The 26,028-nt window shown below is 38.3% G+C and overlaps 1 non-coding gene and 1 pseudogene across 1 annotated transcript; one reads left to right on the top strand and one right to left on the bottom strand.

Annotated features, from left to right (window-relative positions):
* The window catches only part of LOC112747048 (uncharacterized), a 54,575-nt pseudogene that overhangs the window by 17,754 nt on the left and 10,793 nt on the right, over nucleotides 1–26,028 (top strand).
* LOC112752488 (small nucleolar RNA R71) lies at nucleotides 15,917–16,024 on the bottom strand. Its single transcript, XR_003176923.1, has one exon. It is a non-coding gene; the product is annotated as a small nucleolar RNA R71 (small nucleolar RNA).

Raw genomic sequence — 26,028 nt, 5'->3', positions numbered from 1 at the left:
ATTAGTTGAATACCAATCCCAAAGTAGTTTGGGTATGGCTTTACAGCCAGATATGATTCAACATATTTCATGAAACACTAGAATTCATTCTTAAAAATTTTGAAACCACAGAATAATTTATTTTTGAAAACATTTTTATTTTTTTCGAAAACAGATGAGAAAATTTTAGAAATATTTTTGAAAAATTTTTGAAAATAAAACGAAAAGAAAATTACCTAATCTGAGCAATAAGATGAGCCGTCAGTTGTCCAAACTCAAACAATCCCCGGCAACGGCGCCAAAAACTTGGTGCTGTTGCCGGATCAAAAGGGAATCTGGCACTGATGTGACCGGACCAAAAGCTTACCGAAGACTCAAACAATCCCCGGCAACAGCGCCAAAAACATGGTGCACGAAATTGTGATGTCCAGGCTCGAACAATCCCTGGTAATGCCTCCAAAGCTTGGTGCTTTGATTTTAATTCATAATTGTCACAACTTCGATACAACTAACCAGCAAGTGCACTGGGTCGTCCAAGTAATACCTTACGTGAGTAAGGGTCGAATCCCACGGAGATTGTTGGTATGAAGCAAGCTATGGTCACCTTGTAAATCTCAGTTAAGTTGACTCATATGGGCTACAATATATTATGTAAATAAAACATAAAGAATAGGGATAGAGATACTTATGTAACTCATTGGTAGGAATTTCAGATAAGCGAATGGAGATGCTTTTCGTTCCTCTGAACCTCTGCTTTCCTGCTATCTTCATCCAATCAGTCTTACTCCTTTCCATGGCTGGCTTTATGTGATACATCACCACTGTCAATGGCTACTTTCGGTCATCTCTCGGGAAAATGATCCAATGCCCTGTCACGGCACGGCTAATCGTCTGGAGGCATCACCCTTGTCAATGGCTTCATCTTATCCTCTCAGTGAATAATCTGCTCACGCACCCTGTCACGGCACGGCTATTCATCTGTCGGTTCTCGATCATGCCGGAATAGGATTTACTATCCTTTTGCGTCTGTCACTAACGCCCTGCAATCACGAGTTCGGAGCTCGTCACAGTCATTCAATCATTGAATCCTACTCGGAATACCACAGACAAGGTTTAGACCTTCCGGATTCTCTTGAATGCCGCCATCATTCTAGCTTACGCCACGAAGATTCTGGTTAGGAGATCTAAGAGATACTCATTCTAGCTTAATTCATGTAGAACAGAAGTGTTTGTCAGGCACGCGTTCATAGGGGGGAAGGATGATGAGCGTCACACATAATCATCACCTTCATCACGTTCTTGGGTGCGAATGGATATCTTAGAAGCGAAATAAGAAGAACTGAATAGAAAACAGTAGTACTTTGCATTAATCTTTGAGGAACAGCAGAGCTCCACACCTTAATCTATGGAGTGCAGAAACTCTACCGTTGAAAATACATAAGTGAAGGTCCAGGCCTGGCCGAGATGGCCAGCCCCCTAAACGAGATCACAGGATCAAAATACAATCCAGGATGCCTAATACAATAGTAAGAGGTCCTATTTATAATAAACTAGTTACTAGGGTTTACATGAGTAAGTAATTGATGCATAAATCCACTTCCGGGGCCCACTTGGTGTGTGCTTGGGCTTGGGCTTGAGTGTTACACGTGCAGAGGCCATTTGTGGAGTTGAACGCCAAGTTCTGTGCCAGTTTGGGCGTTCAACTCTGGTTTTGGATCCTTTTCTGGCGCTGGACGCCAGATTTGGGCAGAAGGCTGGCGTTGAACGCCAGTTTACGTCATCAATTCTTGGCCAAAGTATGGACTATTATATATTTCTGGAAAGCCCTGGATGTCTACTTTCCAACGCAATTGGAAGCGCGCCATTTCGAGTTCTATAGCTCCAGAAAATCCACTTTGAGTGCAGGGAGGTCAGAATCCAACAGCATCAGCAGTCCTTTTTCAACCTCTGAATCTGATTTCTGCTCAAGTCCCTCAATTTCAGCCAGAAAATACCTGAAATCACAGAAAAACACACAAACTCATAGTAAAGTCCAGAAATGTGAATTTAACATAAAAACTAATGAAAACATCCCTAAAAGTAACTAGATCCTACTAAAAACATACTAAAAACAATGCCAAAAAGCGTATAAATTATCCGCTCATCATTCTTCTTACCTTGTACTATTGGCAATATAACCATAAAAAGGGCACTGTGTGACTTAGGGGCCAGTATTAATCTAATCCCTTATTCTATGATGAGAAAGCTATGCATAGAGGAAGTAAAGCCCACACAAATGTCACTAGAGCTCGTGGACAAATCATTGGTGTTTCCCAAAGGAGTAATTGAAAACCTTTTGGTCAAGGTGGATAAGTTCATATTCCCTGCAGACTTTGTGATCCTGGATCTAGGAGAAGAAGGGAGTGAATCTATTATCTTGGGAAGACCATTCCTAGCCACAGCAAGAGCCATTATAGATGTTGAACAAGGAGAGCTAACTCTAAGGGTGCATGATGAAAGCATTACCCTGAATGTCTTTCCAAAAGCACATCATAATAAGGAAAAAGAAAAATGCATGGAGGTTGACAAAGTAGACTTGCAGTGGAAGGAAGAAACCAAAAAGACACTCATTGATTCCCTTCCAGAACAACAGACAAGCAGCAAAGCAGGACAAAAGGAGAATGAGACTCTAAAGAATGATGAGAGAAAGCAAGAAGGAGGTGAAGTGTTAGCTACTAAGAAGACAGATTTCAAAACACAGCTCATTGTCAAAGGAAAAGAATCACCAAAAAAAGGGAAGAAAAACAAGAAAAAGGGTCCAAAAGGGTGGAAAAAGAAAAAGATCCCAACTGAAGGATTTTCAAAGGGAGGTAAAGTGTAGTTAATTTACCAGCAGTTAGGGACAAATAAAAAATCTGATGATTACTACACTATCAACAGGATACTCTCACTGGAGCATGCAGAGATTGAACATCAAGACACTGGGAGGAAGCACATTGTGAGAGGAGACAAACTGAGACATCACAATCATCAACCACCCTAATGAGGGTCCAATGTCAAGCTAGTGACAATAAAAAAGCGCTCCATGGGAGGCAACCCATGATTTAATATTCTTGCTTTGGTTTTTAACTTCAATAATCAATGGTCCTTCTAGCATGAATTTGAATTCTCATGAGTATATATGATAATTGCATGCATTGTCTTGAAGCATATGCTCGATTTCTAAGTTTATTGTGCCTGACGGCACTCCAAAATAGCTTCTCAAGCTGCCTTAGGATGTATACTTAGTCATTTTGATGGAGTGTATAGCCAAACATTAAGTTTGGTGTTTACATATGCAGAGAATTTTAGAAAAATCACTTTTATTCATAGACTTAAATTTATGAACAGATGGATCATATATTGCTTCAATTTTTTTTAGCTTATGGTATCATAGTAAGAAATAAAATGTTCTTTATAATGAATGAGCCAATTGTGGTAGATACTCACTGAGTTTTACATGGATCCCTTAACAAAGAACAAGTTTGGTGTCTACCAAATCTTTGTTCAAAATCTAAGGAGCATGATTGGTCATTTAAATAAGGAACATGTAGAATTATCTTTCTTTATTACTCATTACCCCACTACCGTACCATGATTTAAATAAGGCTTTGTCTTAATTTTGTAGGACAAAGAAGATTTAGAAGAAGACAAAACAAGGAAGCAAGCACGGTCATGACAAGGTAACAATGAGAGTCACATGTGCTTAGAGAAGCGTGCTCTCTTGGGAAACAAAATCTGCATGCTTTGAAACCTTGAAGGCCGAAGTACATGCATCCAATGGGGGAGCAATCCTTGTCAACCTTCAACTATGCATGCAAGCCGTCCATACTATAAGCTCCCTACAATGCTTCACTCAATCTACACCCTTTATTCTTGTTTAGTTGAACTCTCCCCACTTGTGGTTACATCTTTATGATTCATGTTTTGATTATAAATAGGTGGTGATACCTCCTAGCTCACATATCCTTTTCCTACTCATACAAGATCTCTCCACTTATAAGTCTTTGTTTCATTCTTCTCCCCTTCCAAACACGTTCCAACAACCCTTCCTCACCCGTACCTCACCTCAACCAAAGTGCACCCTTGTTTTTTTTCCTTTCTTTTCAATATCATGGCTTCTTCAAGCTTTAGAAGAAGGAAAGGCAAGGAGCAAGTGGTGGCTGAACCCTCAACCTATGACCAAAAGAAATTTAAATCTCAGTTTCATAAAGCAAGGTATCATAGGCTCATGGAGTCAAAGCATGTTATTCCAGAGATGAGTTTTTGGCTAAGGGAGGGAGAGTATCCCATCATGAGACAAATTACCAAGGAAAGGAGGTGGGAACTTTTGTGTGAACCTTTAACAGACATCAGTGCAGTCATGATAAGAGAATTCTACGCAAATACTGTGAAGGCAAGCCAGGACAAACCCCCTTATAAGAGCTATGTCAGAGGTGTTGAGGTAGATTTCAGTCCACCATCAGTCATGAGGGCCCTACAGTTGAGAGTAATAACCTATGGAGAGCGTAGCTTTGAGGAAAGGTTGCAGGGTGAGAATGACCCTGACGAGATATTACATGGGTTATGCTTTGAAGGCAGAGACTGGGAAAGGGATTCAGAGGGAGCTCCAAGCCACTTGAACAGAACAGATCTCATACCTGAGGCCAAATGGTGGTATGAGATAGCAAGGAGGTCTATACTCCCTACTGGAAATGTAACAACCCTGATTTTCGAGTACATGAGATCTTTTCTGAAAGTACGGATTTCTCCGGAAGATCAGTAAAGGGAACACCTCTAATATATCATCAAGCATCCCAATCCTCATTGTCATTATGTCATCCTTAAGCTAGAACCTTTTCTGAGACAAGCTCGATAATGCAGTCACGAAGAACCTAGTTTTTGAACCGTATCGGTTAGGAGTTTTGATTCTAGTTTTCGTAAATAGTCTCAGTTTGATGAACTGGACTCGATTCATGATAGAAGAGAGATAGTAGTATAATATTAGTATTATATTAGTATTAGAAGATGATTGAATGATATTATAAGGTTACCTGGTCTGTTTTAGTTAGAAAAGGAAATCGGTTTAACCAGGTTTATGGTTTACTGGTGCAGCTTAGCACCAGCACTCTCTGATGACTTTAGCAATGCTAAGGCCTCATCATACATGTTATATTCTCATAATAAATATGTTACTATGTCATTTATGCTAGTAGCTCAGAAAATAATTTTTAGAGATGTTTTTACGAGTGTTCCGATATATCTAGTTTTAGTAGTTATACACCTGAGATATTTTAATATTATTTTAACCCACCTCCAAGACAACCAATCACAACTCACCTTACACCCCCAAGACCTCCAAGACTGTCTCATTTCATCATTTTGGCCGAAAATAACAAGAGACAAAAGAGAGAAACTTTCATGAACACTTAATCTTCAAAGCTTGATTTCTTCTGAAATAAAACTCAAATCAAAACTCCGATTTCACCAAAATGATCCTCTCTTCTTCCTCTACATAACCATGTAACATATCGAGGATGGAAATAAGGTGAGATGGCTGTCTCCCTCCCTCTTCAATTCGGGTTTCAAGGAAACATGCTTAAACAAGTATTTTCTTGATGTTCTTCCTTAGATCTCTTGCTTAGCTTGATTTGTGGGCCAAAGATCTTTGATTTCTTGCACATTTAAGGTGAGGATAACCTTCCTAAGACGCTGCTGAAGTTTTTTTAGATGATGGTTTAGAGTTTTAAAGTTGTTCTTGATGTGTTTTAGGAGGAAAAAGTGCCTTAAGAACACTTCAAAGAGTAACCGGATTTGGAGCAGCAAATCAAGGTAGGGTTTGACGAATTTAATCTTGATTGATTGTGTTTGAGTTGTGTGATTATAATATGGTTTGGCTGTGCTTGAAATTGATTGTTTGTATGAGTAATTCTTGTTGAAATTTTGGTGAAAATTTGATGAAATTTGATGAAATTCAAGCTATGAATGTGTGTTCTTGTGGCTGCTGGAAAACGAAACCCTAGAGCTTAAATTGAGGTTCAATTTGTGTTGAAATCATGAGGAAAAGATTGGGTTTTAGTGGCTGGAAATTTATTATGAATTTTGGTAAAAATCGATTGCTGAAAAGATTGAAAAACGGGTAAAAACAGAAAAAGAATCTGAAGAATATATGAAGAACACGGAGAACACTTTGAGTGTGGTGAAGAACATTGAAGAACACCTTTTAGATCTTAAAAAGGGCAAGGAAGTAAATATTTTGGCGTTTGAGGGGTTATTTTGTAATTTCTGAAAGTTAGGGTGGTTAAAGTAGAAATATTAAAAGTTACGGGTGGTAAAAAGTGAATTTATAAAGTAAAAGGTTAAAGGAAGGTAATTTTCGAAAATATATTAATAAAATAATAAATAATAATAAAATATTAAATAATAATATTTAATTAAAAATAATATTTTAATAAAAATAATAAAATAATACGAAAAAGGCAGTTTTCTGTAAAAGCTTTAGAAAGACAACTTTAAATGCAGAATCTCATAATTACCTTCATAAAACACTTAAGGAGTGGTAATAACATGTTAGTGAGGCAAAGATAAAGAAAAGATAAAAATTTAAAGAAAAGATAAAAACCAAAGAAAAAGTCTGTAAAATTTTAATGACAAAAAATAGACAGAGACTAGTGAACGAACTAGGGCAACTTAGTTAGTACTTGAGTTGCGACTAGGATTAGGTATAATATGAAAAGTTAAACTGTTTCAGTATAGACTTAATGAACCTATACTTGGGACAGGATAACTATTCATACTGAAATTTACATAAGCTTTAAATACATACGTTAAGCAGAGAAATCAGAGTAGAGTAAAGAGACAAAAGAGATGAGTAATACAACAAAGAGATATTTGTTTTGTGTACATTTGTTGCATTAAGGCAACTCCATAGTTATTTGTTTGTTCATCTACTGCATTGAGGCAGTCAGATAAATAGTGGTACGACCACAGAACGTTTTCCAGTGCTACACAGCTATTGAGAATGCCGCACCTGTAACGCAAGGATTGCTTACAGAGTATATGACTTCATACACGGCTGGAATGCCGCCACCTGTAAGGCAGAGTCTGCTTACAGAGGATATGACGCATACGTCGGTTAGTAAGAACTGTACCTATGCTGACTGGAAAACCATACCCATTTCAGTTGCTTCGGGTTACGTCGGGAGCAGGTAGAAACTGACAAATGAGCTCATTACCTGCATTAAGGCTAGACATGCATCATACTTGGTTGTGCATTTCGTCCATTATGTTTGTTGTATGAATGTATGTTTTCCTTGTGTGTATTCTATTCTTTGTGTTTGTGTTATTTTCTTGTATTCTTCTGTTTATTTTCTGCTATCTGTTTTCTCTATCTTCTCTATTTATCTGTGTTTTCTATTTACTGCTTCTCTGTATTCTGCTATTAGTATGCTAAACAACATAGAATTAATGAACGTAACTAATAACCCCGGCCCTACTAAGAACTCCCCAGTTCTTACCCCTTCTCTCTCCTTTCCCCCTTCAGATGGAAGTGAGAGTACCTTACCGTAGTTCGTTGATGATGGTTCTGCAAAGAGGATTTCGCTCTAGATAGTCTTCTGAGTCTAGGGTGAATATCGTTCTCTGTTTATATGTATATACTGTGAGACCAGCCAATGTCTTCACCCCGTTTGTACGTGAACTTTAACCTAAATCCTGTGTACGAGACTCCTGCTGTGTGGCTACTTGATGAGGTACCAGAGAGACGTCCTATGGCAATGTCTGATCGTGCAGAGGAGTAGCAGATTATGTTCTACCTTTTGATGACGTTCCACCTGACTTGAGTTTTGAAGACCTAGAACGTACTTTCCCTCGCTTTAGTAGTTTAGAGGGACTAGGTGAGTATAGAGTCTAGGCTAGCCTAGGTGCCAGCTTAGGGACCTCTTGAACAGGTCAGGACTTGGGATGTTGTATGTATATATATGTATATAGTTATTATCTAGCTATATCTAGGGGTTTTCTAACTAAAGGTCTATACTCTAATAAAGGCTGGATCACTAAATATTGTTAGCTGCTTGTGATGTATTTATATGTGGTTGCTTATAACTGTTTTATCTGTTATCAGTTGTGAGTTGATTATGAATGATTTTGTCTATTAATCCAAACATTTTAAAAAAATATATATACCTCGTAAATTAACTACGCTTTTAACAACAAATAAGGCTCATATGATAAATAATAGATAATATTTAGGAAGACAAATTGGTAGCGCTCAGTTTCCGGTATGATCCAGATATATTGAAAATTGGGTCGTTACAATTTGGTATCAGAGCAGTTCGTTCCTAGTACGTAAGATCTTTTTTGAAAGTACGGATGTGTCCAGAAGATCAGTAAAGGGAACACCTCTGATATATCATCATGCATCTCAATCATCATTGTCATTATGTCATCCTTAAGCTGGAACCTTTTTTGAGGCAAGCTCGATAATGCAGTCACGAAGAACCTAGTTTTTGAACCGTATCGGTTAGGAGTTTTGATTCTAGTTTTCGTAAATAGTCTCAGTTTGACGAACCGGACTCGATTCATGATAGAAGAGAGATAATAGTATAATATTAGTATTATATTAGTATTAAAAGATGATTGAATGATATTATAAGGTCACATGGTCTGTTTTAGTTAAAAATAGAAAATCAGTTTAACCAGGTTTACGGTTTACTGGTGCAGCTTAGCACCAGCACTCTCTGATGACTTTAGCAATGCTAAGGCCTCATCATACATGTTCTAATCTCATAATAAATATGTTACTAGTGTCATTTATGCTAGTAGCTCATAAAATAATTTTTAGAGATGTTTTTACGAGTGTTCCGATACATCTAGTTTTAGTAGTTATACACCTGAGATATTTTAATATTATTTTAACCCACCTCCAAGCCAACCAATCAAAACTCACCTTACACCTCCATGACCTCCAAGGATGTCTCATTTCATCATTTTGGCCGAAAATAACAAGAGACAAAAGAGAGAAACTTTCATGAACACTTAATCTTCAAAGCTTGATTTCTTCTGAACTAAAACTCAAATCAAAACTCCGATTTCACCATAATGATCCTCTCTTCTTCCTCTACATAACCATGTAACTTATCAAGGATGAAAATAAGGTGATATGGCTGTCTCCCTCCGTCTTCAATTTGGTTTTCAAGGAAACATGCTTAAACAAGTGTTTTCCTGATGTTCTTCCTTAGATCTCTTGCTTAGCTTGACTTGTGGGCCAAAGATATTTGATTTCCTGCACGTTTAAGGTGAGGATAACCTTCCTAAAATGCTTCTGAATTTCGTTTAGTTGAGGGTTTATAGTTTTAAAGTTGTTCTTGATGTGTTTTAGGAGGAAAAAGTGCTTTAAGAACACTTCAAAGAGTAACCGGATTCGGAGCAGCAAATCAAGGTAGGGTTTGATGAATTTAATCTTGATTGATTGTGTTTGAGTTGTGTGATTATAATATGGTTTGGCTGTGCTTGAAATTGATTGTTTGTATAAGTAATTCTTGTTGAAATTTTGGTGAAAATTTGATGAAATTTGATGAAATTCAAGCTATGAATGTGTGTTCTTGTGGCTGCTGGAAACTGAAACCCTAGAGCTTAAATTGAGGTTCAATTTGTGTTGAAATCATGAGGAAAAGATTGGGTTTTAGTGGCTGGAAATTTATTATGAATTTTGGTAAAAATCGATTGCTGAAAAGATTGAAAAACGGGTAAAAACAGAAAAAGAATCTGAAGAATATATGAAGAACACGGAGAACACTTTGAGTGTGGTGAAGAACATTGAAAAACACCTTTTAGATCTTAGAAAGGGCAAGGAGGTAAATATTTTGGTGTTTGAGGGGTTATTTTGTGATTTCTGAAAGTTAGGGTGGTTAAAGTAGAAATATTAAAAGTTACGGGTGGTAAAAAGTGAATTTATAAAGTAAAAGGTTAAAGGAAGGTAATTTTCGAAAATATATTAATAAAATAATAAATAATAATAAAATATTAAATAATAATATTTAATTAAAAATAATATTTTAATAAAAATAATAAAATAATGCGAAAAAGGTAGTTTTCTGTAAAAGCTTTAGAAAGACAACTTTAAGTGCAGAATCTCATAATTACCTTCATAAAACACTTAGGGAGTGGTAATAACATGTTAGTGAGGCAAAGATAAAGAAAAGATAGAAAATTAAAGAAAAGATAAAAACCAAAGAAAAAGTCTGTAAAATTTTAATCACATAAAAACAGACAGAGACTAGTGAACGAACTAGGGCAACTTAGTCATTACTTGAGTTGCGACTAGGATTAGGTATAATATGAAAAGTTAAACTGTTTCAGTATAGACTTAATGAACATATACTTGGGACAGGATAACTATTCATACCGAAATTTACATAAGCTTTAAATACATACGTTAAGCAGAGAAATCAGAGTAGAGTAAAGAGATAAAAGAGACGAGTAATACAACAAAGAAATATTTGTTTTGTGTACATTTGTTGCATTAAGGCACCTCCAGAGTTATTTCTTTGTTCATCTGCTGCATTGAGGCAGTCAGATAAATAGTGGTACGACCACAGAACGTTTTCCAGTGCTACACAGCTATTGAGAGCTATACCTACAACTGATAACCTGGGATCACTTACAGAGGATATTAATTTATACATGACTAGAATGCCGCACCTGTAATGTAAGGATTGCTTACAGAGTATATGACTTCATACACGGCTGAAATGCCGCCACCTGTAAGGCAGAGTCTGCTTAAAGAGGATATGACGCATACGTCGGTTAGTGAGAACTGTACCTATGCTGACTGGAAAACCATACCCATTTCAGTTGCTTCGGGTTGCGTCAGGAGCGGGTAGAAACCGACAAATGAGCTCATTACCTATATTAAGGCTAGACATGCATCATACTTGGTTGTGCATTTCTTCAATTATGTTTGTTGTATGAATGTATATTTTTGATAGCACGGAAAACTTATCTCTCAACAAATTTTCTTCGGCAAGTGTACCGAATTTGTCGTCAAGTAAAAACTCACAATAGAGTGAGGTCGAATCCCACAGAGATTGATTGATCAAGCAACTTTAATTAGAGGAATGTTCTAGTTGAGCGAACCAGAATTTGATTTGAGATTTGCAGAAAATTAAATGGCGGGAAAGTAAATAGCAGAAACAGTAAATGCTAGAAGTAAGAGCTGAATGTAAATGGTGGAATGTAAATTGCAGAATCTTAAACGGGAATGGGGTAATTGCTCATAAAAGTAAATGGTAGAAATTAAAGAGAATGGGTAAGATCAGAAATGGGGAGTTCATTGGGCTCAGGAGATGTTGCATTCTCCGGATCAAGTTCATTTTCATCTCTTCCTCAATCAATGCATTCATTGATCTCCTTGGCAATCTTAAGTGATCGAATTCCAATTTCTTGGTAATTCAATCTCTCAAATCTTGATCAATAGCCAATTCCTTGGTCAATTGCTCATGAGAAGAGATGAAGTATGGTCACTGATTATACGACATGCATTTCCCAAATCAAGTGTTGGTAGGATTATAGTCACATATCCATCCAAACCCAATTTGGTCCAGCATGAGAAAGCATTTCTAGCATGATCTCTTCATTCCTCTTTCAAGGTTCAGAAGAGATCCAAGTATGAATAGCTTCTTTTCCAAGATAACTACCCAATTGGATGAAGATCGAAAGCTGACGTTGAGATTTTTGCTAGTAAAGAATGTCATAAAAACAGTCGCGTTGTAGATATAGTCTCTAAACCAACAAAAATCCCTTTGTACAAATGTTTTGGTTGTCACAAGTAACAAACCCCTTTGAAATTGATAACCGAGTATTCAAACCTCGGGTCGTCTTCTCAAGGAATTGCAGGGAGGTATGTTCTTATTATTGGTTATGAAGATTGTAAATTGGGGGTTTTGGAAGTAAGGAAGCAGTATGTTGCATAAAAAGAATAAAATAAAATAGTAATAATAAAATAAACTCTTCGCAAGGTATAAAGACTGGAGGTCCTATCCCAGTTATCCTTATCAATTGTAATGAGAATTGGATTTTTCTCCCACTTTATTAACCTCTAACTATGAAGGTAAGTTAAGTGGATGAATTAATTCTAGAATAATTCCAATTCTCAATCAACAATGAGTTTGATAACTCAAGAGTCACCAATTATTTAACCAAAGCCAAAAGGGGGGAAATTCTACTTGATTGAAAATAATTTAGATAAATCGGGAATTTTAATAAATTAAAGAAAGCAATCATAAGTGTGAAATACCTCAATTAACTCTAATAAAGACATCAAATGTAACATGGAAGAGTTCATAAATTAAATTGAAAAAATAAATAAAAATAAAGAACCTGGGATTGAGAGTCACTCCTAAAACTAAGAGAAATCCTAAATCCTAATCCTAAGAGAGAGAGAGGAGAGAACCTCTCCCTCTAAAAACTATATGAAAAGTAAATTATGGAAGCATAATTATGAATGGATGTATTCCCCCACTTTATAGCCTCTAATCTGTGTTTTCTGGGCCGCAAACTGGGTCAAAAACAGTCCAGAATTCGCTGGTTTCGAATTTTGCCACGCTGGATTTCCGTCACTGCGATGCGGCCACATGGATCACGCGATCGCATCGCTTAGCGTCAGGGGAACTATAGCATATTATATATCAAATTGAAGCTCCAGACGTTAGCTTTCCAACGCAACTGGAACCGCGTCGTTTTGACCTCTGTAGCTAAAGTTATAGCCGTTTGAGTGCGAAGAGGTCAGGCTGGACAGCTTAGCAATTTCTTCAACTTCTTGTATTCCTTCCACTTTTGCATGCTTCCTTTCTATCCTCCAAGCCATTCCTGCCTTATAATATCTGAAAACACTTAACACACATATCAAGGCATCTAATGGTGATAAGAGAGGATTAATATTAGTAATTATAAGTCCAAAGAAGCATATTTTCAATCAAAGCACATAATTAGGAAGGAAATATAAAACCATGCAAATAGTATGAATAAGTGGGTAAAGAGTTGATGAAATCCACTCAATTGAGTACAAGATAAACCATAAAATAGTGGTTTATCAACCTCCCCACAATTAAACACTAGCATGTCCTCATGCTAAGCTCAAGAGAAACTATAAAGAAATGAAGAGGAATGGTAGAATGTATGAAATGCAACCTATGAATGCAACTACATGCAAAATGTTTCTACCTACTTATTTAAAAGTAAACAAATCCTTCAAGAAGAAATATAAACTGGATTTCACTAATTCAAATCATGAAAATGAAGTTCAAATAGACTTGTAGAAGAAAATAGCTCATGAAAGCAGGGAACAAGGAATTGAGCATCGAACCCTCACTGGTAGTGTATACACTCTAATCACTCAAGTGTTTAAGGTTAGATTCTCTCAATTCTCCACTATCCTTGCTTTCTAAGGCTTGCTCTTCATCTAACAATCAACAAAAATTTAATGCACAAATACACATATCAAGAGGTCTTTTAAGGGTTGTAATGGGGTTAGGGTCAAGGTAGGATTGCATTTGGCCAAGTGGACTAAAATCTGAATCCTTAATTAACTTAAACTTTCCACCTAACTTTAGACAATCCATGTAATCACAATACAAATTCTAACTATCCATCAACCATGTTTTTCCACATTATTCATGCATTCTTATTCTAAGTACCGTACATATGCATTGCTTTCACTTACTTTGGGGCATTTTGTCCCCTTTTTGCTTAATTGCTCTTTTTCTTATATATATATATATATATATATATATATATATATATATATATATATATATATATATATATATATATATATATATATATATATATATATATATATATATATATATATATTTTATTTTTCTCAATGCATATGATTAAACTATTGAATGCATGAACATGTCCTAAACATTTCTTTCACATTTTCATAAAGATATATAACACCCAATTCTTAAACCAAATATTTCCAAACTCACTTTTCCTCACACTTAATTCATAAGCATCTCACTAGTCTAAGCTTACCAAGGATTCAAATTAAGAACATTATTGTTTTTCGCTTAGAGTTAATGATGAGCTAAAATAAAGAATAAAAAGGGTAAAATAGGCTCAAATTGGTTTGAAAAGGATAATGAAAGGTAAGGCCATATGGGTATGTAAGCTTAGTGAAACAAAGGCCTCAATCATATAAGTGCATGTATACATCAAATTATGGAAATATAGAATTAAGCAAGACAAAGATCACAATTTTAGAGAGGAAAATACACACTAAAACAAAATTTTTGGTTGATAAAATGCAACCAATTCAAATAGGCTCAAAAATCTCACAGGTTTTGTGTGTTCGAGCTCTAACCATGTTCCAGTATAATATCTCTTCAAACAAGTGTAACATTAAATTTTATTCAAATTAGTGAAATTTTCTAAAAGGTTTCTTGAAAAAGAAAATATTACTTTAACCAGGTGGTAAAATATGCAAAAAGTTCAAACAAATATGCAATCAAACATGCAAATGCAACAATGAACAAACAAATAAAATAAAAATTTTGGTGTTGAGTCAGGAAATAACTAACCCATGGAGATCGGTATCGACCTCCCCACACTTAAAGATTGCACCGTCCTCGGTGCATGCTGAGATGTGCAGGTGGACGGGTTGCTCCAACTGACGCTTGTAAATGGAGGCGCCTTAATTGGAGATCTCTTGGTTCCTTTCCTTGCTGGTGTCTTGTCAGTGGCCTTCTCTTTTCCTTTCTTGGTACCCATGCCTAAGGAAGAAGAAAAAGGAAGAGTGTGAAATATAGAAAACTAAGACCGGAAGGGAGGAAATTCCAAGTGATAAGGAATGCCAAAGGAAAGATGATAGTCCATCTACATGGTAGCTACAACATGTAGGGAAGACAACAATAAAGATTAAAAAGGGCAATTCAAAATAATTAGATGCAAGAGGGTAAAAACATGCAAATAATAGGCATGAGAAGCATAGCTCAAGTATCAAGTAATAAATGTGCCAAATTAAAGAGCATGTATAATGATGACAATTGTGAATGATAATCCCAAATACATTGGGTGTGCAAGTTAAAATAGGGATGAAAATAATGTAATCCAAATGTATATGAGAGCCATAAGTAAATGTCAATTGTCAAATCTCTTCTCCGAGTAGCCACGTGCTCAATTAAAATAAGGCACTTATCCAAATAAAACTCCAACACCAATGAGAATAATGCAATGAATGAAATATGCAAATAAATGAAGTAAAATAAAATGAGAGGGAAAAAGGATGAGAAGAAGAAAAAAGAAAGTGAGAAAGGAGAGAGAAGGAAGAAATTAGGATTAGAAAAGAGAAGATAAGAAAATTGGCACTAATCTGGATAGGTTGTGCGACGCTGGCGACGCGGTCGCGTGGTGCGCGATAAGAATATTCTTGTGGAAGCAGATCCAGAACCTGAAAGGACTCTGAAGAGAAAATTAAAGAGAAGCTAAAATACAACAATCCAGAGAAAACCTTTCAGAAATTTTCAAACAGGAAAAGGAGATGGCAGCCGAAAATAATAATAATATAAGGAAGATGCTTGGTGACTTCACTGCACCTAATTCCAATTTACATGGAAGAAGCATCTCCATTCCTGCCATTGGAGCAAACAACTTTGAGCTGAAACCTCAATTAGTTTCTCTGATGCAGCAGAACTGCAAGTTTCATGGACTTCCATCTGAAGATCCTTTTCAGTTCTTAACTGAATTCTTGCAGATATATGATACTGTTAAGACTAATGGAATAGATCCTGAAGTCTACAGGCTCATGCTTTTCCCTTTTGCTGTAAGAGACAGAGCTAGATTATGGTTGGATTCTCAACCTAAAGACAGCCTGAACTCTTGGGATAAGCTGGTCACGGCTTTCTTAGCCAAGTACTTTCCTCCTCAAAAGCTGAGCAAGCTTAGAGCTGATGTTCAAACCTTCAGACAGAAAGAAGGTGAATCCCTCTATGAAGCTTGGGAAAGATACAAACAGTTGACCAAAAAGTGTCCTTCTGACATGCTTTCAGAATGGACCATCCTGGATATATTCTATGATGGTTTATCTGAGCTATCAAAGATGTCACTGGACACTTCTGCAGGTGGATCTATTCACCTAAAGAAAACGCCTGCAGAAGCTCAAGAACTCATTGACATGGTTGCTAATAACCAGTTCATGTACACTTCTGAAAGGAATCCTGTGAGTAATGGGACGCCTATGAAGAAGGGAGTTCTTGAGGTTGATACTCTGAATGCCATATTGGCTCAGAATAAAATATTGACTCAGCAAGTCAATATGATCTCTCAGAGTCTGCATGGAATGCAAGCTGCATCCAATAGTACTCAAGAGGCATCTTCTGAAGAAGAAGCCTATGATCCTGAGAACCCTGCAATAGCAGAGGTAAATTACTTAGGTGAACCTTATGGAAACACCTATAACTCAACATGGAGAAATCATCCAAATTTCTCATGGAAGGATCAAAAGCCCCAACAAGGCTTTAATAATGGTGGAAGAAACAGGTTTAGCAATAGCAAACCCTTTCCATCATCAACTCAGCAACAGACAGAGAACTCTGAAAAAAATGCTTCTAATTTAGCAAATCTAGTCTCTGATCTATCTAAGGCCACTGTAAGTTTCATAAATGAAACAAGGTCTTCCATTAGAAATCTGGAAGCACAAGTGGGCCAGCTGAGTAAAAGGATCACTGAAATCCCTCCTAGTACTCTCCTAAGCAATACAGAAGAGAACCCAAAAGGAGAGTGCAAGGCCATCGACATAAGCGCCATGGCCGAACCTATGAGGAGAGGAGAGGACGTGAATCCCAAGGAGGAAGACCTCCTGGGACGTCCAGTGATCAATAAGGAGCTTCCCTCTGGGGAATCAAAGGACTCTGAGGCTCATCTAGAGACTATAGAGATCCCATTGAACCTCCTTATGCCCTTCATGAGCTCTGATGAGTATTCCTCTTCTGAAGAGAATAAGGATGTCACTGAAGAGCAAACTGCTAAGTCTCTTGGTGCAATCATGAAGCTGAATGCCAAATTATTTGGCATTGATGCTTGGGAAGTTGAACCTCCCTTGTTCATCAATGAACTAAGTGATCTGGATCAACTGACATTGCCTCAGAAGAGACAGGATCTTGGAAAGTTCATAATACCCTGTACCATAGGCACCATGATCTTTAAGGCTCTGTGTGACCTTGGTTCAGGAATAAACCTCATGCCCCTCTCTGTAATAGAGAAACTGGGAATCTATGGGGTGCAAGCTGCTAAAATCTCACTAGAGATGGCAGACAGCTCAAGAAGACAGGCTTATGGACAAGTAGAGGACGTGTTAGTAAAGGTTGAGGGCCTTTACATCCCTGCTGATTTCATAGTCCTGGATACTGGAAAGGAAGAGGATGAATCCATCATCCTAGGAAGACCTTTCCTGGCCACAGCAAGAGCTGTGATTGATGTTGACAGAGGTGAAATAGTCCTTCAATGGAATGAGAACTCCCTTGTATTCAAAACTCAAGGATCTCCCTCTGCAACCATGGAGAGGAAGCTTGAAAAGCTTCTCTCAAAGCAGAGTCAACCAGAGACCCCACAGTCAAACTCTAAGTTTGGTGTTGGGAGGCCACAACCAAACTCTAAGTTTGGTATTGAACTCCCATATCCAAACTCTAAGTTTGGTGTTGGAGAGTTTCAACAATGCTCTGCAGATCTGTGAGGCTCCATGAGAGCCCACTGTCAAGCTATTGACATTAAAGAAGCGCTTGTTGGGAGGCAACCCAATGTTTATATAATTCTTATTTTTATTGTTTTTCATGTTTTCTTAGGTTCATGATCATGTGGAGTCACAAAATAAACAAAAAAAATTCAAAAACAGAATAAAAAAACAGCAGAAGGAAAATCACACCCTGGAGGAGCATCTGTCTGGCGTTCAAACGCTAGAACAGAGCATAGTTCTGGCGCTGAACGCCCAGAATGGGAGCATCCTGGCGCTGAACGCCCAGAACAAGCATGGTTCTGGCGTTCAACGCCAGAAATGGCAGCAAATGGGCGTTGAACGCCCAAAATGGGCACCAACCTGGCGCTGAACGCCCAGAGTTGTGTGCAAGGGCATTTTGCATGCCTAAATTGGTGTAGGGATGTAAATGCCTTGACACCTCAAGATCTGTGGACCTCACAGGATCACCTCAGGATCTGTGGACCCCACAAGATCCCCACCTACCTCCACTCACTCTCTTCTCTCTTCTCAATCACCCTCTATTCCCAATAAACACTCTTCCCTAATTAACCCTTTACTACTCACATCCAAACACCCACTTTCCTTCAAAATTCACCATCTCTTTCCCACCCAATCCCACCCATATGGCCGAATACACATCTCCCTCCATCTCCTCCATATCTTCTTCTTATTCTTCTATTCTTTCTTCTTTTGCTCGAGGGCGAGCAACATTCTAAGTTTGGTGTGGTAAAAGCATAGCTTTTTTGTTTTTTCCATAACCATTGATGGCACCTAAGGCCAGAGAAACCTCTAGAAAGAGGAAAGGGAAGACAAAAGCTTCCATCAAGGGTCTATAGCTCAGTGGTAGAACATTTGACTGCAAATCAAGAGATCCCTGAGATACCTCAGGGGATACATTTTCTTCCACACAATTATTGGAAGCAACTAAGGGTGGAACATCAAGAGCACTCCATCATCCTTCATGAAATCAGAGAAGATCTAAAAGCAATGAAGGAGGAGCAGCAAAGACAAGGAAGAGACATAGAAGAGCTCAAGGACATCACTAAGGTGGACTCATTCCTTGTTCTTACTTTCTCTGTTTTTCATTTTCTATGTTATGTGCTTATCTATGTTTGTGTCTTCATTACATGATCATTAGTAGTAGTAACTATGTCTTAAAGTTATAAATGTACTATGAATCCATCACCTCTCTTAAAAAAAATGTTTTAAATCAAAAGAACAAGAAGTACATGAGTTTTGAATTTATCCTTGAACTTAGTTTAATTATATTGATGTGGTGACAATGCTTCTTGTTTTCTGAATGTATGCTTGAACAGTGCATATGTCTTTTGAAGTTGTTGTTTAAGAATGTTAAATATGTTGGCTCTTGAAAGAATGATGACTAGGAGACATGTTATTTGATAATCTGAAAAATCATAAAAATGATTCTTGAAGTAAGAAAAAGCAGCAAAGAACAAAGCTTGCAGAAAAAAAAATAGAAAAAAAAAATAGGCGAGAAAAAAAATAGAAAGAAAAGAAAAAGCAAGCAGAAAAAGCCAATAACCCTTAAAACTAAAAGGCAAGGGCAAATAAAAAGGATCCCAAGGCTTTGAGCATCAGTGGATAGGAGGGCCTAAAGGAATAAAATCCTGGTCTAAGCGGCTAACCCAAGTTGTCCCTAACCATGTGCTTGTGGCGTGTAGGTGTCAAGTGAAAACTTGAGACTGAGCGGTTAAAGTCAAGGTCCAAAGCAAAGAAAGAGTGTGCTTAAGAACCCTGGACACCTCTAATTGGGGACTTTAGCAAAAGCTGAGTCACAATCTGAAAAGGTTCACCCAATTATGTGTCTGTGGCATTTATGTATCCGGTGGTAATACTGGAAAACAAAGTGCTTAGGGCCACGGCCAAGACTCATAAAATAGCTGTGTTCAAGAATCATCATACTGAACTACGAGAATCAATAACACTATCTGAACTCCGAGTTCCTATAGATGCCAATCATTCTGAACCTCAATGGATAAAGTGAGATGCCAAAACTATTCAAGAGGCAAAAAGCTATAAGTCCCGCTCATATGATTGAAGCTCTGTTTCATTGATAGTTTGGAATTTATAGTATATTCTATTCTTTTTATCCTATTTTGATTTTCAGTTGCTTGGGGACAAGCAACAATTTAAGTTTGGTGTTGTGATGAGCGGATAATTTATACGCTTTTTGACATTGTTTTTAGTATGTTTTTAGTAGGATCTAGTTACTTTCAAGGATGTTTTTAATAGATTTTGTGTTAAATTCACATTTCTGGACTTTACTATGAGTTTGTGTGTTTTTCTGTGATTTCAGGTATTTTCTGGCTGAAATTGAGGGACTTGAGCAGAAATCAGATTCAGAGGTTGAAAAAGGACTGCTGATGCTGTTGGATTCTGACCTCCCTGCACTCAAAGTGGATTTTCTGGAGCTACAGAACTCAAAATGGTGCGCTTCCAATTGCGTTGGAAAGTAGACATCCAGGGCTTTCCAGCAATATATTAATAGTCCATACTTTGGCCACGAATTGACGACGTAAACTGGCGTTCAACGCCAGCCTTCTGCCCAAATCTGGCATCCAGCGCCAGAAAAGGATCCAAAACCAGAGTTGAACGCCCAAACTGGCACAGAAACTGGCGTTCAACTCCACAAATGGCCTCTGCACGTGTAACACTCAAGCCCAAGCCCAAGCACACACCAAGTGGGCCCCGGAAGTGGATTTATGCATCAATTACTTACTCATGTAAACCCTAGTAGCTAGTTTATTATAAATAGGACCTTTTACTATTGTATTTGGATCTTGGACCGCATTGTTCTTAGACCATAGGGGCTGGCCACACGGCCATGCCTGGACCTTCACTTATGTATTTTCATACGGTAGAGTTTCTACACTCCATAGATTAAGGTGTGGAGCTCTGCTGTTCCTCAAAGATTAATGCAAAGTACTACTGTTTTCTATTCAATTCTTCTTATTTCTCTTCTAAGATATCTATTCGCACCCAAGAACATGATGAAGGTGATGATTATGTGTGACGCTCATCATCCTTCTCCCCTATGAACGCGTGCCTGACAAACACTTCTGTTCTACATGAATTAAGCTAGAATGAATATCTCTTAGATCTCCTAACCAGAATCTTCGTGGCGTAAGCTAGAATGATGGCGGAATTCAAGAGAATCCGGAAAGTCTAAACCTTGTCCGTGGTATTCCGAGTAGGATTCAATGATTGGATGACTGTGACGAGCTCCTAACTCGCGATTGCAGGGCGTTAGTGACAGACGCAAAAGGATAGTAAATCCTATTCCGGCATGATCGAGAACCGACAGATGAATAGTCGTGCCGTGACAGGGTGCGTGAGCATATTATTCACTGAGAGGATAAGATGAAGCCATTGACAAGGATGATGCCTCCAGACGATTAGCTGTGCCGTGACAGGGCATTGGATCATTTTCCCGTGAGATGACCGAAAGTAGCCATTGACAGTGGCGATGTATCACATAAAGCCAGCCATGGAAAGGAGTAAGGCAGATTGGATGAAGATAGCAGGAAAGCAGAGGTTCAGAGGAACGAAAAGCATCTCCATTCGCTTATCTGAAATTCCTGCCAATGAATCTACATAAGTATCTCTATCCCTTTTATTGTTTATTTGAATCTAATAAAATATCATGTTTAAATCCGCCTGACTGAGATTTACAAGGTGACCATAGCTTGCTTCATACCAACAATCACCGTGGGATTCGACCCTTACTCACGTAAGGTATTACTTGGACGACCCAGTGCACTTGCTGGTTAGTTGTATCGAAGTTGTGACAATTATGAATTAAGATCAGAGCACCAAGCTTTGGAGCCATTACCAGGATTTGTTCGAGCCTGGAGATCACAATTTCGTGCACCAGTACGCATAATCGTGATTACACTTTAATTATGTAAAATTCATGGCACTTTCTTTCCCTGGCAATGGCGCCAAGAACATGGTGCCAATACCATGGTTCACAACTTCGATACAACTAACCAGCAAGTGTACTGGGTCATCCAAGTAATACCTTACGTGAGTAAGGGTCGAATCCCACGGAGATTGTTGGTATGAAGCAAGCTATGGTCACCTTGTAAATCTCAGTCAGGCAGATATAAAGTGATAATGGTGTTTTCGAATATTATATAATAAAATAGGGATAGAGATACTTATGTAATTCATTGGTAGGAATTTCAGATAAGCGAATGGAGATGTTTTTCATTCCTCTGAACCTCTGCTTTCCTGCTATCTTCATCCAATCAGTCTTACTCCTTTCCATGGCTGGCTTTATGTGATACATCACCACTGTCAATGGCTACTTTCGGTCATCTCTCGGGAAAATGATCCAATGCCCTGTCACGGCACGGCTAATCGTCTGGAGGCATCACCCTTGCCAATGGCTTCATCTTATCCTCTCAGTGAATAATATGCTCACGCACCCTGTCACGGCACGGCTATTCATCTGTCGGTTCTCGATCATGTTGGAATAGGATTTACTATCCTTTTGCGTCTGTCACTAACGCCCTGCAATCGCGAGTTAGGAGCTCGTCACAGTCATTCAATTATTGAATCCTACTCGGAATACCACAGACAAGGTTTAGACCTTCCGGATTCTCTTGAATGCCGCCATCATTCTAGCTTACGCCACGAAGATTCCGGTTAGGAGATCTAAGAGATATTCATTCTAGCTTATTTCATGTAGAACAGAAGTGTTTGTCAGGCACGCGTTCATAAGGGAGAAGGATGATGAGCGTCACACATAATCATCACCTTCATCACGTTCTTGGGTGTGAATGGATATCTTAGAAGCGAAATAAGATGAATTGAATAGAAAACAGTAGTACTTTGCATTAATCTTTGAGGAACAGTAGAGCTCCACACCTTAATCTATGGAGTGTAGAAACTCTACCGTTGAAAATACATAAGTGAAAGGTCCAGGCATGGCCGAGAGACCAGCCCCCATGGTCTAAGAACTATGCGTTCCCAGATGTTCCTAAGATCCTAAGGTGATCAAAAGATACCTAATACAATAGTAAAAGGTCCTATTTATAATAAACTAGCTACTAGGGTTTACATGAGTAAGTAATTGATGCATAAATCCACTTCCTGGGCCCACTTGGTGTGTGTTTGGGCTGAGCTTGAGTGTTGCACGTGTAGAGATCCTTCTTGGAGTTGAACGCCAGCTTTTGTGCCAGTTTGGGCGTTCAACTCTGGTTTTGGCTCCTTTTCTGGCGCTGGACGCCAGATTTGGGCAGAGAGCTGGTGTTGAACGCCATTTTACGTCGTCTATTCTTGGCCAAAGTATGGACTATTATATATTTCTGGAAAGCCCTGGATGTCTACATTCCAACGCAATTGGAAGCGCGCCATTTTGAGTTCTGTAGCTCCAGAAAATCCACTTTGAGTGTAGGGAGGTCAGAATCCAACAGCATCAGCAGTCCTTCTTCAACCTCTGAATCTGATTTCTGCTCAAGTCCCTCAATTTCAGCCAGAAAATACCTGAAATTACAGAAAAATACACAAACTCATAGTAAAGTTCAGAAATGTGAAAAAGCGTATAAATTATCCGCTCATCACAACACCAAACTTAAATTGTTGCTTGTCCCCAAGCAACTGAAAATCAAATAGGATAAAAAGAAGAGAATATACTATAAATTCCAAACTATCAATGAAACAGAGCTTCAATCATATGAGCGGGACTTATAGCTTTTTGCCTCTTGAATAGTTTTGGCATCTCACTTTATCCATTGAGGTTCAGAATGATTGGCATCTATAGGAACTTCAGATTTCGAATAGTGTTATTGATTCTCCTAGTTCAGTATGATGATTCTTGAACACAGCTTTTTCCTGAGTCTTGGCCGTGGCCCTAAGCACTTTGTTTTCCAGTATTACCACCGGATACATAAATGCCACAGACACATAATTGGGTGAACCTTTTCAGATTGTGACTCAGCTTTGCTAAAGTCCCCAATTAGAGGTGTCTAGGGTTCTTAAGCACACTCTTTTTTTTTTTTTTTGCTTTGGACCTTGACTTTAACCGCTCAGTCTCAAGTTTTCACTTGACACCTACACGCCACAAGCACATGGTTAGGGACAGCTTGGTTTAGCCGCTTAGACCAGGATTTTATTCCTTTAGGCCCTCCTATCCACTGATGCTCAAAGCCTTGGGATCCTTTTTATTTGCCCTTGCCTTTTGGTTTTAAGGGTTATTGGCTTTTTGCTCTTGCCTCTTGGTTTTAAGAGCTTTTGGCTTTTTCTGCTTGCTTTTTCTTTTTCGTTCTAATTTTTTTCGCCTACTTTTTTTTTTCTGCAAGCTTTGTTCTTTGCTGCTTTTTCTTGCTTCAAGAATCATTTTTTATGATTTTTCAGATTATCAAATAACATGTCTCCTAGTCATCATTCTTTCAAGAGCCAACATATTTAACATTCTTAAACAACAACTTCAAAAGACATATGCACTGTTCAAGCATACATTCAGAAAACAAGAAGCATTGTCACCACATCAATATAATTAAGCTAAGTTCAAGGATAAATTCGAAACTCATGTACTTCTTGTTCTTTTGAATTAAAACATTTTTCATTTAAGAGAGGTGATGGATTCATAGGACATTTATAACTTTAAGACAAAGTTACTAACTACTAATGATCATGTAATGAAGACACAAACATGGATAAGCACATAACATATAAAACGAAAAAAACAGAGAAAGTAAGAACAAGGAATGAGTCCACCTTAGTGATGTCCTTGAGCTCTTCTATGTCTCTTCCTTGTCTTTGCTGCTCCTCCTTCATTGCTTTTAGATCTTCTCTAATTTCATGAAGGATGATGGAGTGCTCTTGATGTTCCACCCTTAGTTGCTTCCAATAATTGTGTGGAAGAAAATGTATCCCCTGAGGTATCTCAGGGATCTCTTGATTTGCAGTCAAATGTTCTACCACTAAGCTATAGACCCTTGATGGAAGCTTTTGTCTTCCCTTTCCTCTTTCTAGAGGCTTCTCTGGCCTTAGATGCCATCAATGGTTATGGAAAAAACAAAAAAGCTATGCTTTTTACCACACCAAACTTAGAATGTTGCTCGCCCTCGAGCAAAAGAAGAAGGAATAGAAGAAGAAGAAGATATGGAGGAAATGGAGGGATGTGTGTATGGATGTGAGTGGTGGATGGAAAACAGAAGGGATGGTCATGAATGAAGAGATAGAGGGTGAGGTGGGTGGGGATCCTGTGAGATTCACAGATCCTGAGATGATCCTGTGGGTCCACAGATCCTGAGATGATCCTGTGGGGTCCACAGATCTTGAGGTGTCAAGGCATTTACATCCCTGCACCAATTTAGGCATGCAAAATGCCCTTGCACACAACTCTGGGCGTTCAGCGCCAGGTTGGTGCCCATTTTGGGCGTTCAACGCCCATTTGTTGCCATTTCTGGCGTTGAACGCCAGAACCATGCTTGTTCTGGGCGTTCAGCGCCAGGATGTTGCCCATTTTGGGTGTTCAGCGCCAGAACCATGCTCTATTCTGGCGTTTGAACGCCAGGCAGATGCTCCTCCAGGGTGTGATTTTTCTTCTGCTGTTTTTGATTCCGTTTTCAATTTTTATATTTATTTTGTGACTCCACTTGATCATGAACCTACAAAGACATATAACTAAGAAAATATAGTTAGATAAATAAAAATTGGGTTGCCTCCCAACAAGCGCTTCTTTAATGTCAATAGCTTGACAGTGGGCTCTCATGGAGCCTCACAGATGTGCAGAGCTTTGTTGATACTCTCCAACACCAAACTTAGAGTTTGGATATGGGAGTTCAACACCAAACTTAGAGTTTGGTTGTGGCCTCCCAACACCAAACTTAGAATTTGACTGTGGGGGCTTGGGTTGACTTTGCTTTGAGAGAAGCTTTTCATGCTTCCTCTCCATGGTTGCAGAGGGAGATCCTTGAGTTTTAAACACAAGGGAGTCCTCATTCCATTGAAGGACTAGTTCACCTCTGTCAACATCAATCACAGCTCTTGCTGTGGCCAGGAAAGGTCTTCCTAAGATGATGGATTCATCCTCTTCCTTTCCAGTATCCAAGACTATGAAATCAGCAGGGATGTAAAGGCCCTCAACCTTTACTAAAATGTCGTCTACTTGTCCATAAGCCTGTTTTCTTGAACTGTCTGCCATCTCTAATGAGATTTTAGCAGCTTGCACCCCATAGATTCCCAGTTTCTCTATTACAGAGAGGGGCATGAGGTTTATTCCTGAACCAAGGTCACATAGAGCCTTAAAGATCATGGTGCCTATG

The sequence above is a fragment of the Arachis hypogaea genome, chromosome 15 (assembly GCF_003086295.3).
Source record: "Arachis hypogaea cultivar Tifrunner chromosome 15, arahy.Tifrunner.gnm2.J5K5, whole genome shotgun sequence".
Lineage (NCBI taxonomy): Eukaryota > Viridiplantae > Streptophyta > Magnoliopsida > Fabales > Fabaceae > Arachis > Arachis hypogaea.
This window is presented reverse-complemented; position numbering and strand designations above follow the sequence as displayed.